Raw genomic sequence first — 16,678 nt, 5'->3', positions numbered from 1 at the left:
CACTCGGAAGGCTGTGTGGCTCGGCGCATTGTCATGATGCAGTCGCCAGGAGTTGGCGATGGATGGGCGGACGCGGACGATGCGTTTTCTCAGCCGTTCCAGGACCTGGAGGTAAAAAAACTGCATTGACAGTCTGTCCGTGTGGAACAAATTCCCTGTGGATCACTCCTTGTGAATCGAAAAAGCAAATGAGCATGCTTTTCACTTTTGATTTCGTCATGCGCGCCTTTTTGGGGCGTGGGGAATTTCGGGTGTGCCATTCCGCGCTTTGATGTTTGGTCGCAGGGTCATACACAAACGTCCACGTCTCGTCCCCAGTCACCACATTGTCTAACAAGTTTGGATTTTCACTCACTTCTTCGAGAAGGTCCTGGCAGATCCGTTTGCGAACGTCCTATTGCTCGCCTGTCAGCACTCGCGGCACCAACTTTGCACAAATTTTCCTCATTTGCAAAATTTCGTGAACTTGGGTTTTAGCAATGCCAAGTTCATCTGCAATCATGCGAACAGTTAATCTTTGGTCACTGTCCACCAAATTCTTCACTCTTGCAACATTCTCCTCCGTTTTGGAGCTCGAAGGTCGTCCTGACCGTGGAGCGTCTTCAACTTCTTCTCTCCCCTCCCTAAACACCTTGTGCCACTCAAACACACTCGATCTTCCAATGGCGTTATCACCGTACGCCGTCTTGATCATTTCATGAGTCTCTTTCCCAGTTTTACGGAACTTCACGCAAAATTTGATGGCGTAATGCTGTTCCAAAATATTGGCCATGACGCAGCGTGACGAGGGTCACTCGCAGAGGTTACGATGACGAGCGATCTTTACCCTACCATGGCTGGCAGCCAACTGGCGCTGCTTCCTGTCTTTCCTTAGACCCACCTCAACTAACAACAGGTGGAGTAACCGCCGTCAGTCTGTAAAAAGAAAAGAAAAAAGTCAGTCCTACTACTTTAAGGACTGACCCTGTATGTCGCAGTCTTCATGAAACCAACTTAGCGAAATTAAGCATTGGTACCAATCTACTTTCTTATCTTTCGGATTGAAGTAATTATCTCCACAGTCAACACAAAATATTGATTTAATCCGTTTAGCTTTCGCCATTTTGTTCTTTGTCCATTACATCGTGGTTGCTGAGTAGCCACTGCGCTTATGTTTTGTCTTGATATTGTTCACTTCTTGAAGTTGTGAGGCTACTATTGTTATCATCGGAGGCCAGTTTCCCCACACTTGCTTGTTACTGGATTTTGTCGCCGTACACATGTTCCTCCGAGTTAAAAGAACAGCAAAAGAATTTCTGGACTTCCACACTCACCATAAATTCCAAATTCGTCACATTGCACGTTCCTCTGGCGAACTTACCTTCAAACGCATAGTTGAAAAAAAAAAGTTTGTTTACTTGAACAGGCACGCTTTCCAAAGCAAATCATTCCACAATATTATTACAGTTTACGGTTACGATATCAATAATTATCAGCACTGAATATAATTCTAACCTTACAGAAAAATGAGAATTTCTAACGCATTAGTGTAATTCTCTTTCTTTGTCGTCCGTTTCGACGTAACTGCGCATTAGAAACTGTACTGCTTGCCTGGTGTGGATATACCACATTGACTTGACACCTAGTCTTTCGTTCTAAGCGCTGCTATCGGTTGAAGGAATTCCACTCCCACGACTGCAAGGCTCTCTCGCTTAGCAACAGCTGAATTTGCTCATCGCGTAGGTGTATCGAGGGTGTGAGCTTTAGTTCTCATTTTTGCCATTATTCAAGACACTTTGGCAGCACTATAGTTTGCTCACCACGTTGCAGATGTCAGTGCAAATCAGGCACATGTTACATTATCTTTTATCTGTGTATTTGAGGGTTTCCAACCCATAGTTTTTATTTCCGATTACAAAAACCAAACTACGGTGAATTTCCTAGCATGGAGAATGTTCTTTATTTGCCCTATAAATCGCCGTAGATGCAAAATACTGGACCTTATGCAGAGTAGTTTTGATGAATGATTAGCGCCGTACTAAAGATTTGACTAACGCATGATTATCAGAAATGCATTCAGAATCTCTGATTAGCAGATAGTAATTGACTAAGTTAATAACATGTGATTAATCAGTATAGAGTAGAAGGTACCTTGGTTTAGAAAAGGTTTACCCACAATAAACTTATACAGTGAAACCTCTCTAAAGCGGACAGCCGTGGGGAATCAAAAAATGTCCGCTATAGAGAGGTGTCTTCCTTAAAGAGGTTTCAATATTTTGTTACGTAAATTAGTAAACAAGGTAATATTCAATTAGAAAAGATATTTATGCATGAATCATGTATTCATGAGTATTACCAAAATGTTACGGTACCTGCATTATCCTCCGCCATCCAATACTCTATGTTCGAGGTACAACTTGGAAATAATATGTTATAGTTTTCTGGACTTTACACTTATCACTATTTATTTCGTCTTCAGTATGTCGCTTTAATTTGTGGGTTAATTGCAGTCCAATAGTGTAGTTTTTGAGACAATATGCGTACCCACGGGAAAAAATAACCAACTTGTCTTCTCCTTGATTAGATATTCCAGCGTGAATTGAATAACGTGTCATCCTAAACGGCTGGCAAATGACAATCACTTTTGTGTCTAAAAGAGGTTGGGTGGAAGTGGGATGCAAGCAAAGTACATAAAAGTGTTGTTAAACAGAGAAGCTTTGTCTGGGTTGCTGAGCAGACAGTTGAGGAGGCAAAATATTGTCACAATGCTTTCTTGGTGACACATGTATGAATTACTGAAAATGTATTTTTACAATACTTTCCAACTTATTTCTAGAGGAAGTGTACGTAATACGGAAGTAAATAATACATGTAAACGACAAAAAAGATTGTCCGTGTCCGTACTACAGAGTGTCCGCATTAGAGAGGTTTGATAATATGTTTTTTTCTTATGACAGTGTTTGGGGATTACAAAATATGTCCGTTACAGGAGGTGTCCGCTTTATAGAGGTGTCCGTTAGTAGAGGTTTCACTGTATTATGAAAATACAAAAGCGATTAATTACCTGTCATTATTTCTTTTTCTCCTTTCACCCCTTCGAGTGAACTATAAAGCAGCTATTAATCTGAGTCTCTGCAATCAGCTATTAATCTGAGTCTCTGCAATCTGCTATTAATCTGAGTCTCTGCAATCAACTATTAATCTGAGTCTCTGCAATCAGCTATTAATCTGAGTCTCTGCAATCAGCTATTAATCTGAGTCTCTGCAATTAGCTATTAATCTGAGTCTCTGCAATCCGCTATTAATCTGAGTCTCTGCAATCAGCTATTAATCTGAGTCTCTCCAATCAGCTATTAATCTGAGTCTCTGCAATCAGTTATTAATCTGAGCAGAACTAAGTGAGAGTGAGAGATGAGTAGAAAATTTGCAGTTTTCTGAAGAATACATACGTACAACTGAATGAACGAATGGGTAGGGGGTTAATGTGGACTTCAGCATCAAGGCTATATGTCCCCGTATAACCCTTTTATTGTCACGAATATAATTATTAATTAGTGACACTATATTAATTGACTAGCTCCTTCGTGGCTAAGTGGTTAGCGTACGCGCGTTTGGCGCGGGAGATCTGGGTTCGATTTTCGGCGAGAACTTATGTGGTTCGGATTCCACGTTAGGTCCCGTCTCATATAGCTTCGCTGCTGAAAGGGGCGTTAAATTCAAAATCAACTTAACTCAATATTAAGTGGTCTCTACTTATTCCCTCCGTAAATACATCCCTTAGAAATGAATACGTTAATTATAATTCGATCTCATAACTGTTTATAAGTTGTTATAAAGTCAAACTACAAAGAAACCATTTCGAATCTCGTATTTCATATATTTCCATATTTACAGTCTACGCATGCGTTGGTCTAGATTTCCGTAGTTGCTACATTTATTTTTCTCACATGAGGAATTAGGGTTATATTAGTTAATCATACGAAAATCAACATATTAGCTGAAATCCAAGTAGACTCTGAATACCAAACAGTACATCTTCCTTAGTATAGAGCTAATACGACAGTAAGTAATCTCGTGACTAACGTTTAATTAACGAATCCTCTCTGAATATCGTCCATTATGTTTTGTGGTTGGCATTTTACAATCTTTGCAAAATGTAAAACATTAAAAGCTTTCTGCTCACTAATTTCCATCTTTGCTAATAGCGCTTTCTAACGGCAGTCAGAGAAAACAATGCATGCCCGTGTATACGTACGAGTTGCTCTCTCATTTGATGTGTTATTTACAATGTAAAGTTAATTGTAGTAAATGCTGCCAAGCCTTAAAACCCCGAAATTCATTTTGAAACAGCTTATAGTTACTGTAATTCCTTGAACCACTTCGTGAGGTCCCAGAATTTTCAAGCCACCGAAATTCAAAATCTGATGTTTCGCATTTTCGGCGGTTTATAACTCTGAAGGTGGCGTTTCTTAACATATGCTTATCAGCAGAGTAGAAATGGAATTTTCAGGAAATATTTTACGTATTTGGTAGCTATTTATTCAGGTGGTAATTCTAGCCAAATGATTACTGATTTTAAGATGTGGGAGGAAATCACATTTATTGTCAAATAATATTCTACTTAAGACTCACTATTCATTTATTTCTCACCTTAATTTATATACCTGTCATTAATGAGTAACACTGCTTACGAACTAAATTCTCAGGTTATCTTCTTAAATTATTGAATAATCAATCATGACACTGCAGCACTTCTCTCCTTACTAATTTACTCATCACCTTTATTGATGTTAAAAAGATGCACCAGACATTATGTTCTAGTGTGCTACAAATATGAAATTATTATATATACGTATATTTTTATATAAACAATTCAATTACAATGCTTGCAGTAAATACAGATTTGATAAATTGTCCAGAAACTTATAATAGCTAGAAATCAAGTTGTTTAAGATATATACGAGTATTGTCTTTGTATTTTGTGAAATATATTTTCAATACAATAGTACAATTAATTTATACGTTACAATTTTTAAATATTGGATCAGAACAATACAATAACATATCAAACATTATGTACATAAGTTAAAATTAAATCTAAGCTAGTACAGTCAGTGGTCTCTTTCTTCTGGAGGTAGGTATATTAATCCGAACTTCTCAAATACTGATTCTTCTGTTGGTTTCGGAATTATGTAGCAGTCAGTTAGCTTATTCCTTTCCTATTGTACAATTCCAGCAGTGAGTGTGTGTTCACTCAAACTCATTCCTGTTTGAAAGCCAATAGTCTCATAGACCTATTAAACATACCAGTGGCATATTCCACCATTGAACTTTGCAACTTTTCACTTTGCGCTTTGCAATTTGCAGCAACGTTTATGTTCCATGAAAAAGTATTTCTTCAAAGTGTGAAGTGCAAAGTGTAAAGTGAAAACTTGCAAAGACTTCGCAAAACATTTCTGACTTTTGTTCCACCATCATCTTAAAGCTAAAAAGTGCAAAGCAAGAGTTTGCAAAGTTGTCATATTTTGCAAAGAGAAGTTTGGCTTTGCCTGTAGGATTGACTAAGAGCCATTGTCGTTTGAAAATGTTTCGGAGGCTATTATATTCATCAAATGAGGATGAGGTTCCTAAGAAAGTAAATAAAAGCAGAATCAACTTCCACGGAATGATTTTTTTGAAGTTAAAAGAATGCTTTCGTTTGACAAGTGAGCAAGTAGAATTCGTACTGGAGCCCATTGGAGAGCATTAACAAAGTAACACTATAATTATTCAGATGCACAATTGGCAAATACACAAGGGGAAACACTCTCCAAGTCCGTAGCACAGGACAAATGAATCAAAGCCCAGACTAAAGTAACTTTATATTCCTATTTTTAATAAGCTGATTTGTATATATTTTACTATATAACAATGATTGTCACTGAGACCCAACTAAACACGTAATTTATTAGGTTCGTTGCAAGACACGATACCAACTACAGAAGTGTAAATAAATAAATTTTTGTATAAAATTCATTGAGTAAACATACCTTTATAAGTATTCTGTACTTTTCGTAATAAACTAACATGTACGTCATGAAAGTGATTGCGAAATAACCTATATTTTTGCGAAATAACCTACTTGCAGAAATATTCGACTCAAAATAAATAGCATTTATGAAACCGGTACTACAGCACTTCATAGTAACAATTACCACTAACTTGTTAAATACTGGACGCGACTCAATCTAAATAATAGGAACACATTTACTTTAGATACTGAAACTCATAAATTAACGGAATTAATAATTATTACTTCGCAACAGAATCGTTAATTATTCATTACACCCAGATTTTAACGTAAGCATCTATGTCATGTTTGTCATTTATAAAAAGTATAATCATACTCTAAAATAAAATTCCCAATATACACTGTAATTTGTGACTCCATACCTTGTTCTTCACCTTTCAATTACATTCATATCTCGAAACTCTTTTTCGGTTCATGAGTAAAAAGCTTTGCAAAGACTTTGCAACTTTGCAGTTGCAAAATATCAAATTGCAAAGTTCTTCATAAATAATGGTAAAACTCAAAAACTTTTCACTTTGCAAAGTTTGCAAAGTGAAAAGTTGCAAAGTTCCATTGTGGAATAGGCCTCAGGTCTAGTGAAATGTATTAGAGTAGGTGTATACTCTGAATATGGAGCGGTAATTATATCTATTCTTCGGTACTGTGTCCCCATAATGTTCGGCAGGTAATACTAAATCTTCTGATTTCAAAGGCTCAAACCCGTCATGTTATGTCACTGTCTTGACGTACGGTACAGCATTCATGCCGTAATTTTTCATGTAAACTTATGGACTGTGAGCTGTCTCTCCATACTCCTTGCTCGGTTGCTACATAAATTGATGCACCAATGATGTCTATTTTTACTCCTAACCTCCCTTCTCCGCAATTACAGAAGAAGGACTTCTTCTAGCTCTTTACTAGTGGGTAACGTTCCCATTATAGCCGACACGTTCCCACGTTGAATGGCTATGCTTATGCGTTGAATCAGGAAACTTGTTGCTCGATTATCTCCCGATTTAATTGATAGACGGTGGCCGATTTCTTTTATAAATTTGAGGCCTCCTTCTTCCCAAGAACCGCTAGACTCAATTGCTATTGCGACAAAGCAATAGTTATCGAGAAGATTGCTATATTTATTCCTTTTTTCTTTCGCTCTTCGGGCAGCTACGAGTCCAGCTTGTACTGAGGCATATTGTAGGTTGGAGGGGGCATAAATGTCTGAACATGTGAAGTCCCAAATCAATGCCTTCCCTTTCTTCGAAGGTACTAATGTCATACCAGCGGGTCTTTTTCCGTCAGATGGGCTGCATCCAATCGGTCCCCTCACTGCTGGGAGCTCTGCTGATATTAATGCTCTTAATATTATATCATTTACACTTGAATGACGTGGGTGTCTGCCTGCGCTGCTTTTGCACGACAAAACGTGTAATCCTTTTTTATCTACAAAGGTGTTACAAATGGGCCAGTGGTGTGGTTCACATATATCTGCACCCAACCATAGTGCAACTGATACTCGGAAGCTCTCATTGGATAGGTGTAGGCCCAGAGATGGTGATGGTAGAGCTTGAAGCCATTCTCCTTTTTCTGGGGACATGACCGCTAAAAGTCTGGCTTTATCTTCAATGTTATTTGTAGTCTGCAATAAAGAAGCTGCTTGGCAATTAACGATGGGCTCGTCCCAAGCAGACTGATTATTACAATTTTCGAGAGCCGGAGGGTCTAATCCAACTAAATTTGTCCATTTAGCTATGCAATCCATCACAACTGGATTGGTGATTTCGTTGTTGTCCCATTGAAGAAGAGAACTAACTATTTGACTTGCACCGTAGAAAGACGCTAAAAAAGACGGAATAGCCATATCTGTGGCGCGACGGATTCCAAGGCCTCCATTTTTGACTGGTAAAGAAGCTTGTATCCAAGAGTTGTTATTAAGAGAACAATTGAGAATGGATTCCAGACCAGTTTTAAGAGTATCGTCATACTTTTCCAATGGGGCATCTTCCTTCCGAGATGGAGAGCATCGGAGGAAATAAAATAATCTCGGCATTCCAAATGAAGCCCTTAACAGATAAAAAGCAGAATGGGCTGAAAGCTTGGAAAGTCGTGCTTTCCATTGTCTTTGTATTGTTTATAAGATAAAGACAGTCGACATTTGCATGAGGCCTTTTAAATACGAATAGTAGTTATGAAATGTAATTGTCATTTTTCTTTAATAAATTGTATGAAATGTTGGTAAGAACCAATTGTCCCATTTCCTGAAACATTAACAAAGCTTGATAATAAGTAATGAATTATTTAATTATAATTGTAAGCTGAAGTAATATTCAATTGTTTTCTACTTATCTGGTTTCAAATATTAATTATATGTTTTACACTATTCACAAAGAACTTGGATACTTTCATGATTAACCCTTAGAATTAATATGTAGGTGCAGTGACGACATGGACTCTAGAATTTATTGCGCAGGTTATAATGACAGGACAAACGTTTCGTTGGTTTCTTCTGATCAAATAAGTTTCTGCCAACGTGTAATTTTTTTTTTTTTACTTCTATTTCACTATTCTGCGCAGCGTTGCCAGCTATACGAACTTATCGAAAAAATAATTGTAGAAATATTTTTCACAACAAAGGATGAATGCATTTGTGCTTAGATTCGTATTATGTGTACCTTTTCGTTACATCCTGTGATTGACTTTCATTTACAAAAGAGACGAAATCCATTACAGTTCTTCTATAACCTTATCTGCCGAAGGAAAGTTTTAGGAAAAACAAATGTAAAGTAACTTATTTATCTTTCTTCTAGCCGGCACAAAAGAAAACAAACAAGAAAGGAAGGAAAGATACCTTCTTTGTTCGCCTTCACAGGTAGGAACACCCTTGAATCCAAGCACCCTCTCGTCTCCTCCCACCGAACCCCTCTGAATTTGTGGTTCACCAGACCAGAAAGGTCATTGTTGATTAGCTAAAACTAAACCTGTGAGGCAAGGCAACTTTCCAATGGCGGCGCCTGCGCATTTAATGCTCATTTCTGGATGTTTGCCGACTGCTCGGCAAGGCAACTATTCGTCGCGGTCGAAAATCGTGCAGAAAGACGCCGGAAAGAGGCATCTGGTCGACATGGACAAATTGTCCGACTATAGGCGGCAGGATCCTGATGGGGAACTACCAATCATTGACCGTTTGGCCCCTACAGGGTCGCTTTTTTGCAGACAGAAAGTAACAGTATTCTTGATTTCTATGGAATTTATTGAAACCGTGATATGTTGTAAATATTGTGGTCCTGAAGAAAAGGTCTTAATGGACACAACCACTAATCACTGACCGTTTGGTCACTAAAATGTCACTACGAAAGCAGCCGAAGATACTGATGTTCTTGATTTCGGTCAAAATGACAGAAACCGTGATATGTTCTGCACATTGTCATCCTGAGAGAAAGTCGCAATGGACAACCAGAAATCACTAATCGTTTGGTCACTGAAGGGCTACTTTCTTGAAAACAGCCGAGTATAACGATGTTCTGGATTTCGGTAACATTGAGTAAAACTAAGATATTTTGAAGATATACTCATTAAGAGAAAAAGTCTGAAGGGATACAATCATCGAATTATGAAAGTTTGGCCACTACAGATCCAGACTTTTTAAAACAGCCGGGTATAACGATATTTTTGATTTCGGTGTAAATGAATGAAACTGATATGTTGTAGATATCGTGATTCTAAGAAAAAATGTCTAGAGCTTTCCAGGGTTTTCGTTTGTCTTGCAAGATGAACATCTGAATGTTGTCTACTATGCTTTAATGATGTTAGCAGCTAGTCTTCCCGTACCTTTTCCGTTTTGTGTGATAGGGCTTTTCATAGTTTTATAGAATTCTACCAGAATTTCAGAGTAACCCTACCTTCTGCTGTTTTAAGAAATGTGGCCCTGTAGTTGCCAAATGGTCACTGATTGATAGTTGTATCCATTGAGACTTTTTCACCGAATCACAAATGCCTACAACATATCACAGTTTCAAGCAATTATAACGAAATCCAGAATACCGTTACCTCCTGCTCTTTTTTTAAAAAAAGTGGTCCTGTAGTGACTAAACGGTCAGTGATGGATGGTTGTGCAAATTGTGACTTTTTTTTCCGGATCACGGTATCTACAACATATCGTGGTTTCAAGCAATTCCACCGAAATCCAGATTAACGTTACCTTCTGCTGTTTTAAAAAATGTGGCACTCTAGTGGCCAAACGGTCAGTGGCTGTGCTTATTGAGACTTTTCTCAGAATCACATCTACAACATATCACGGTTTTAATCATTTCTACCGAAATCTAGAATGTCTTCGACTGTTTTCGAAAAAGTAGCCCTGTAGTGGCAAAACAATCAGTGTGTTGTGTTTGTACCCATTGAGACTTTTTCACAGGAACACCACACCTACAACATATCACGGTTTCAAATTCCACCGAAATAAAATTTCCGTAAGGATTATGCAGGATTCTTTGTCGTTTTGATGGGGGCCATTGCCCCCTACAATCCTTTCCTCGCAAAAACGACAAAACTCGTATTTGATACTTTGAAGTCATCTTATAATCGGCAGAGTTTCGTTTCTTTACAGTGGCCCTTTTAGTAAAGGGGACACTTTTTTCGAAAAAAGGCCCTTTGGCCCCTTAACCTATTTTCCAAAATAAACAAAAAAATACGTGTCGATTTATTTTCGGTCTAGTATATATGTGCCAAGTTCGAAGAAAATCAGATCAAGAGAAACCCTTGTGAAGCTATCTCCTTTACACTTTCACTTTTTAGACTTAACGGGGTTTTGCCCCAAAGTCTTCAATTATCCGGAATATCCCTTCACAAGTAAGAAAATCATCAATCATAGGATATGTATAGCTGTGACGTACCGGTATGGCTTTGCAATTTTGTGGAATAGGCAGATCCTGTATTTTGTAACATGCTTGGCGATACCTCCAAGTGATGTCACCGACCTCAAGGTATCCTGGAAAAAATGAGAATAGAAAGGCCGAATCGAGAGTCTCCTGATACCATTTTTCCAACACTGTGTCAATTTTATGCTTACAATTCATAACAAAACAGTACACAATCGTAAATACTGGGTGGCCTATTTCTGTCCCGGGAACTTGTCTTTTACAGAAACACTTTTCGTCATTATTATTCTTTTACCTACAAGAAAATGGCTGCTCTTTCATTTTAAGGAATGATTTCCTCTGTTTATGACGCTAAGTCCATGAACACTATGTACACTCATGTCCAAAATTATTGTCGCATGTCTATAAATATGTTATTGTAGGAATATGATTTGATAACGAATTCGCCTGGTATTTCTTATAATGTTAGCATGTGTATAATTAGCAAAGACATGTATGTGGCAAATTTCATATCAAAAGAGCAGTAAATAAGAACAATAAAACGAAAATAAAATTTTCTTATCCATTTAGCAACATTTTGTTTTACTCATCTTAACTTTCATATTTATAATTCTTTTCCTATGAAATTTACTACAAATATACATTTCCCGACTCTACATATAGTATCAGTATTAAAAGTACCCTGCAAAATCATTATCAAATTATATTCTTACAAGAAGACAGTTATAGATATGTGACAATAATTTTGGACATGAGTATACAACTAAGAAAGAGAACTTCTTTATGAACTACTTAAGTATTCTCAGTGGTGGATCTAGCCCGGGGAGTCTAGGCCCCCAGTTTTTTGAGAGTCAAAAATAATTTAAGATTTTTTTTTATATATTTTTGAAAGTTTATAGTAAACTCATGATATACCTAATCAAATCTGGCGTCTGGCTGCCCCCCCGGTTTTAGATTCTAGATCCCCCACTGAGTATTTTCTTTCTTTTTATTTTCAGATTTCCGAATTATGCAATATACGAGGTGTGGCAATTAAATAACGAGATCGCCCACCTCCTGTCGAGCAGGATCATGGGGGGAGGCAGCTAATGATGTCTTCTTGATCTTGAAACTTCCTGAGCAGCCACAGTTTGTTTCGTGATTCTGAAACCTTTTCTAATCTTTGCAGGCTTGCATGAGGACAGTGTTTTCTGTAGTAATGCCGGAATCATGGTGAACAGGAAAGTTGCGGAGCGTATTAACATTAAATTTCTGGGGAAATTAAACAAAACACCGACGGAATGTGGTGCAATGTTAACACATTCGAGACGGAGCCCGCCACGTAGACAGGCTACTTTTCTTTCTTCAGTGAACGGAGCCCGCCTATCCGGCGGGCCTGAGGTTTCGTTACTTTGAATGGCAAACGTATGTCTATAGCAGGGTTTCGACTTCTCAGTTATACTTTGCGATGCCTCTAATACTTGTAAAAAAAAAAAAAAAAAAAAAAAAAAAAAAAAAAAAAAAAAAAAATTGAGATGGCAGTGCGACCAGTTCAGAATGAGGGGGAGTCGTTGACCTTGAGAGACTGTTTCCGCGCGAATTTGTCAATTGTGCTTCAACCGAAGCAGCTGTGAATGATTGCTCTTGCTATTTAGTCGATTGTTTTCGTTCACAATGGACAATTTTGGCGAAGAGGAGATACGAAATGTACTAGATCAGGTGGATTTGGGTTTTGGATCTGAAATCGATGACTTGCACGATAATAATATACGAGGTAAGTTCTTTTTTATAAACTCGGCAATAATTGGAACAATAAAGTTTTGGAATGGGGACAAAGTGTCTTTGTAGTATTTCACAATATATAGCGATGGTGTGTTCAAATATGGAGCTATCCACACGGATAGACAGTGGCGTATTTAGAAAATATTTGGGTTTGTTGAATTAGAAATGTTATTTTATAGAAGTCGCGGATATTTTTACATATCGCTTGGATATTTTGTCGTACCAATGTTTCAAGTTTACGAGCATTGATAGGAGAGTTTCGTGCATCTAACTGTTTATAGCATTTTCGCTAGATATATAGTGGCGTATCTAGAAAAATATTCTAGGGAGCTTTGGGGATATATACATATACCGCGAATGTAAGTCAGTACAGATAAATTTAGTGTCCATAGTGAAAGGGTACGAAAAGAAACAAGCAGGGAGTGTGCTCAATGTTGTGTAACTCTATGTATGAAAGATTGTTTCAACATATATCATCAGAGAACCAGATATGAAAAGTAAAATGTCATCAGTTTATAAGCTGCCAATTTTGTGCACGTAATGCGTGTAGCAATGAAGTGCAATGCTAATTACTAAAACTTTGAAAATAAATGCCTTGTACATGAAAATCTTTTCAACCTCCAGATTTATATAGGTTGTATACGTTTTGATTGATTACTAATAGAATAAAAATAAGTACAATCCAAATAAATAATTATCCTTGTATTTGTAAATGCAATGAATATAATATTTTAGTGCAAGGCGCTTTACTTGTTAGTTATAAGGAAAACATTGTAAATTTTATATACAGAATGGACCTTATCAACATACAATAGGGTATATAGAGATTCGACGTTATCAACATACATAAGTTCTATATCGTGGTTTTATCGGTTTGATTGATTTGCAGCACAAACCACCCTTGCACTAAATTCTTAGTGTAAACTAATATTTTGCAATTCCATAATATCCAATCACTGTGAGGTTCTTGTATTTCATTATCAATGATGTAACTGCCTGTAAAAGTTATTATATATACCTCAGTATTCAATTGTATTGTTCGTCGGACTTTTTTTTATAATTGCAAAAAGGCTCATTTCTAACATATAAATAAAGATATATAGAAATGAACAAATGATTTGAGATTTGTGTATTCAATAGTCCCACGTGTATATGCTCAGAAATAAAATATTTTGTAATTGTATTCTTTGTAGCAGATTTTTTTACAAAATTCCAAAAACATGCTAACACCGCCGTCCTGAGGGAGAAACCACGTAAAGATGGCCTCCGACTGGAATGTGTTAAAAGAGGTGTATGGTGATAATGCTATGTTCCGGCGCGAGTTTTCGAATGGCACAACCAATTTTCAAAGGTAGGGAGGAGGTTGAAGATAATGAACGACTCGGCCTCCCTTTGAGTTCAAGAACGGACGAAAATGTTCAGAAAATTAGTGAACTTGTGCAGAAAGACAGACGTTTGAGCATTCGGATGATCTTAGGCATAACGAACATTAACAAAGAGACAGTAAGACAAATTTTGCATGACAATTTAAACATGACAAAAGTTTTTGCAAAAATTGTCTCGAAAAACCTTTCTCAGGAACAAAAAGACATTCCAAAGACCATTTGCTGTGACGTCATGGAACGACTCAAAGCAGAACCAGACTTGCTAACACGTGTCATCACATGTGATGAAACATGGAATTTCCAGTATGACTCCGAGACCAAGCGTGAATCCATGCACTGGAAGACTCCCACATCGCCAAGAATGAAAAAAGCACAAATGAACAAGTAGAAATGAAAGCAATGCTCATCGTTTTTTCGATATCAGGGGTATAATCATGATTGAATTGGTGCCTCAGGGTCAAATGGTGAATCAAATCTACTACAAAGAAGTCCTAATCAAGTTGAGGAAAAGAATAAGGAAGAAGAAACCGGATTTGTGGAAGAACGATGGATGGATCCTCCACCAAGACAATGCGCTTGCCCTGAATGCCCTTTCTGTGAAGCATTTTTTAGCAGCCAAGCGCAGTCCTACGCTTGACTATTCTCCGTATTCCCCAGACCTGGCTCCCTGTGATTTTTATATATTCCCAAAAGTGAAAAGTGCATTGAAGGGAACACATTTTCAGTCTGTGGAAGAGATGAAACGAGAAACGGCAGAGTTGTTGAACAGGGTGATATCTGATGACCTACAGCATTGCTTTGAACAATGGAAGGCACGTATGCAGCGGTGTATAGATAGGGGAGGGGAGTATATTAAAGGGGATAACAGTCCATTGTAACTTTCTTTGGAATACATCACAGTTATGACACGTCACGTTATTTAATTGCCACTCCTCGTATAAGTAATGGAATTCTTATAGAACACTTTCGACCATCTGTCTGTCTATATCTTCGTAGATATCAGACAAAATGCTAAACAAATAGCAACAAGTTGCCTTTTTAGAACTGGTTCAGCTTTCATCCAATTCTTAATCCCCTATTCCAACTGAAAGTGTTTAAAATATACAATTTCCGGTTTCAATCTTAATGCGATAGATAAAAGCAATAAATCGTAAGGAGAAAAGATTGTTCGCATAGATCAGTATCTCAAGAATATACCCCTTTCTCTGCTCTCAATTCTCTACTAAAAGCGGAAGTTGCTGAAATCCAAACCTACTACAGGTTTTAATATTCATACTTATAGAGCAAACGTTGGAGTAAAAAGCGAGAAACAATTTCTTGACATGAGTTTAGTGTACCAAAAATATCTTCAATCTCGACTCTAACCTCTCGATTGTAATCGAAAGTTGCAGATCCACCTTTTTAATTTCCAATATTGATATCTACAACATCAGAACAGTAATAGATGACGATTTTTTTTATCTAAAAAAAGTATATGAAATCATAAGTTCAACGTAAATGCTATCCCCGCCCTTCGCCTTTTTATTGAAATCTGAAGTAATAGAAATTTTCAATTTCCGATGCCCATATTAATGATTATAGAGCAGAAAAGGTTATAGTTACAGTGCCACTATTTCTTGATATGAATTTATTGTCCCATTGAAACCAAGAAATAAATTATAAATCCCACTTTCAATATTCAAAACTAAAGAAATAGACAGCGAGAAACGGTTTCTTCGACATGAATTTAGCGTTGCAAGACTAAGTTCAATGTCAGCTTTGATCTCTAAATTCAAACTGGAAGTTGAAGAAACATTTCATTTTCTGTTTTAATACTGAATATAGCTGTAAGAAATTGTTAGATAGGTTCAGAATCCTATAACTAGTTTCCATTATTTCCCTTACTCTCAATTGTAACTGGGAATGAAAAATCTATCACTTATAGCAGGGCGCAAAATTTCCGGTCGCCATTGGCGACTAGAAATTTAGAGCTGGCGACCAGTGTTCAATAGGAATGGTTTCTGCCTAAACTCATAGGGCTGCGCAGTTTGTGTTTCGCACAGGTCACTGAGAAAGAGAAAACACGGAATGTGAAGTCTTCTGATTATCATGAATTTTTTTTGACTTTTTATGCCTTGATGTAACCTCTTTCTTTGTCAAACCAAAGGCCTTGGGAGATGGGGGGTACTTCTCATAATTTGTACTTGAGAGATACTGGCGTCCATCATTTTTGGACTGACGAGTGCGGTTCGCTGTGAACTTTTGTGCCCTGACTCAGACCCGTTTCCAGGGGGACTAGAGGGCCGCCCCCCCTAAATTTTGAGTGTCCCTTAAAATTTTCACAGTAGGCTGGCAAATAAACTTTAATATGGTGATGAACTATAATATGGTTGCATCGGTCCCCCCTAACTTCAGCCGGCTCCCCTCTATTTTTGGGCTGGCTACAGGCCTGCCCTGACTTATAGTATTATTACCATATTTGACCCTTGCGCTTCGGAAATCGATCATACTTTCACATTATTGCACGTAGAATATTTTCTTGTATATTTTTGAAGAGATCCTCAGCAATTGTTTTACTGTCAGAAATTACCAAACGGAAAGGTTATACACTAAGATTTTAAGTATTGACCTCAGTAGTAAGGGCCTGACTTGGC

General features: G+C 37.5%; 1 pseudogene; it reads right to left on the bottom strand.

The window, feature by feature from the left end:
• Nucleotides 1-394: 394 nt before the first annotated feature.
• Nucleotides 395-772, bottom strand: LOC145661221 (protein GVQW3 pseudogene; annotated as a pseudogene).
• Between the last annotated feature and the right edge of the window lie 15,906 nt (nucleotides 773-16,678).

This window comes from Thermobia domestica, chromosome 9 (assembly GCF_964235325.1).
Source record: "Thermobia domestica chromosome 9, izTheDome1.hap1.1, whole genome shotgun sequence".
NCBI classification, from domain to species: Eukaryota; Metazoa; Arthropoda; class Insecta; order Zygentoma; family Lepismatidae; genus Thermobia; species Thermobia domestica.
The sequence above is the reverse complement of the archived record's forward strand: the minus strand, read 5'-3'. Positions and strand labels throughout refer to the sequence as shown.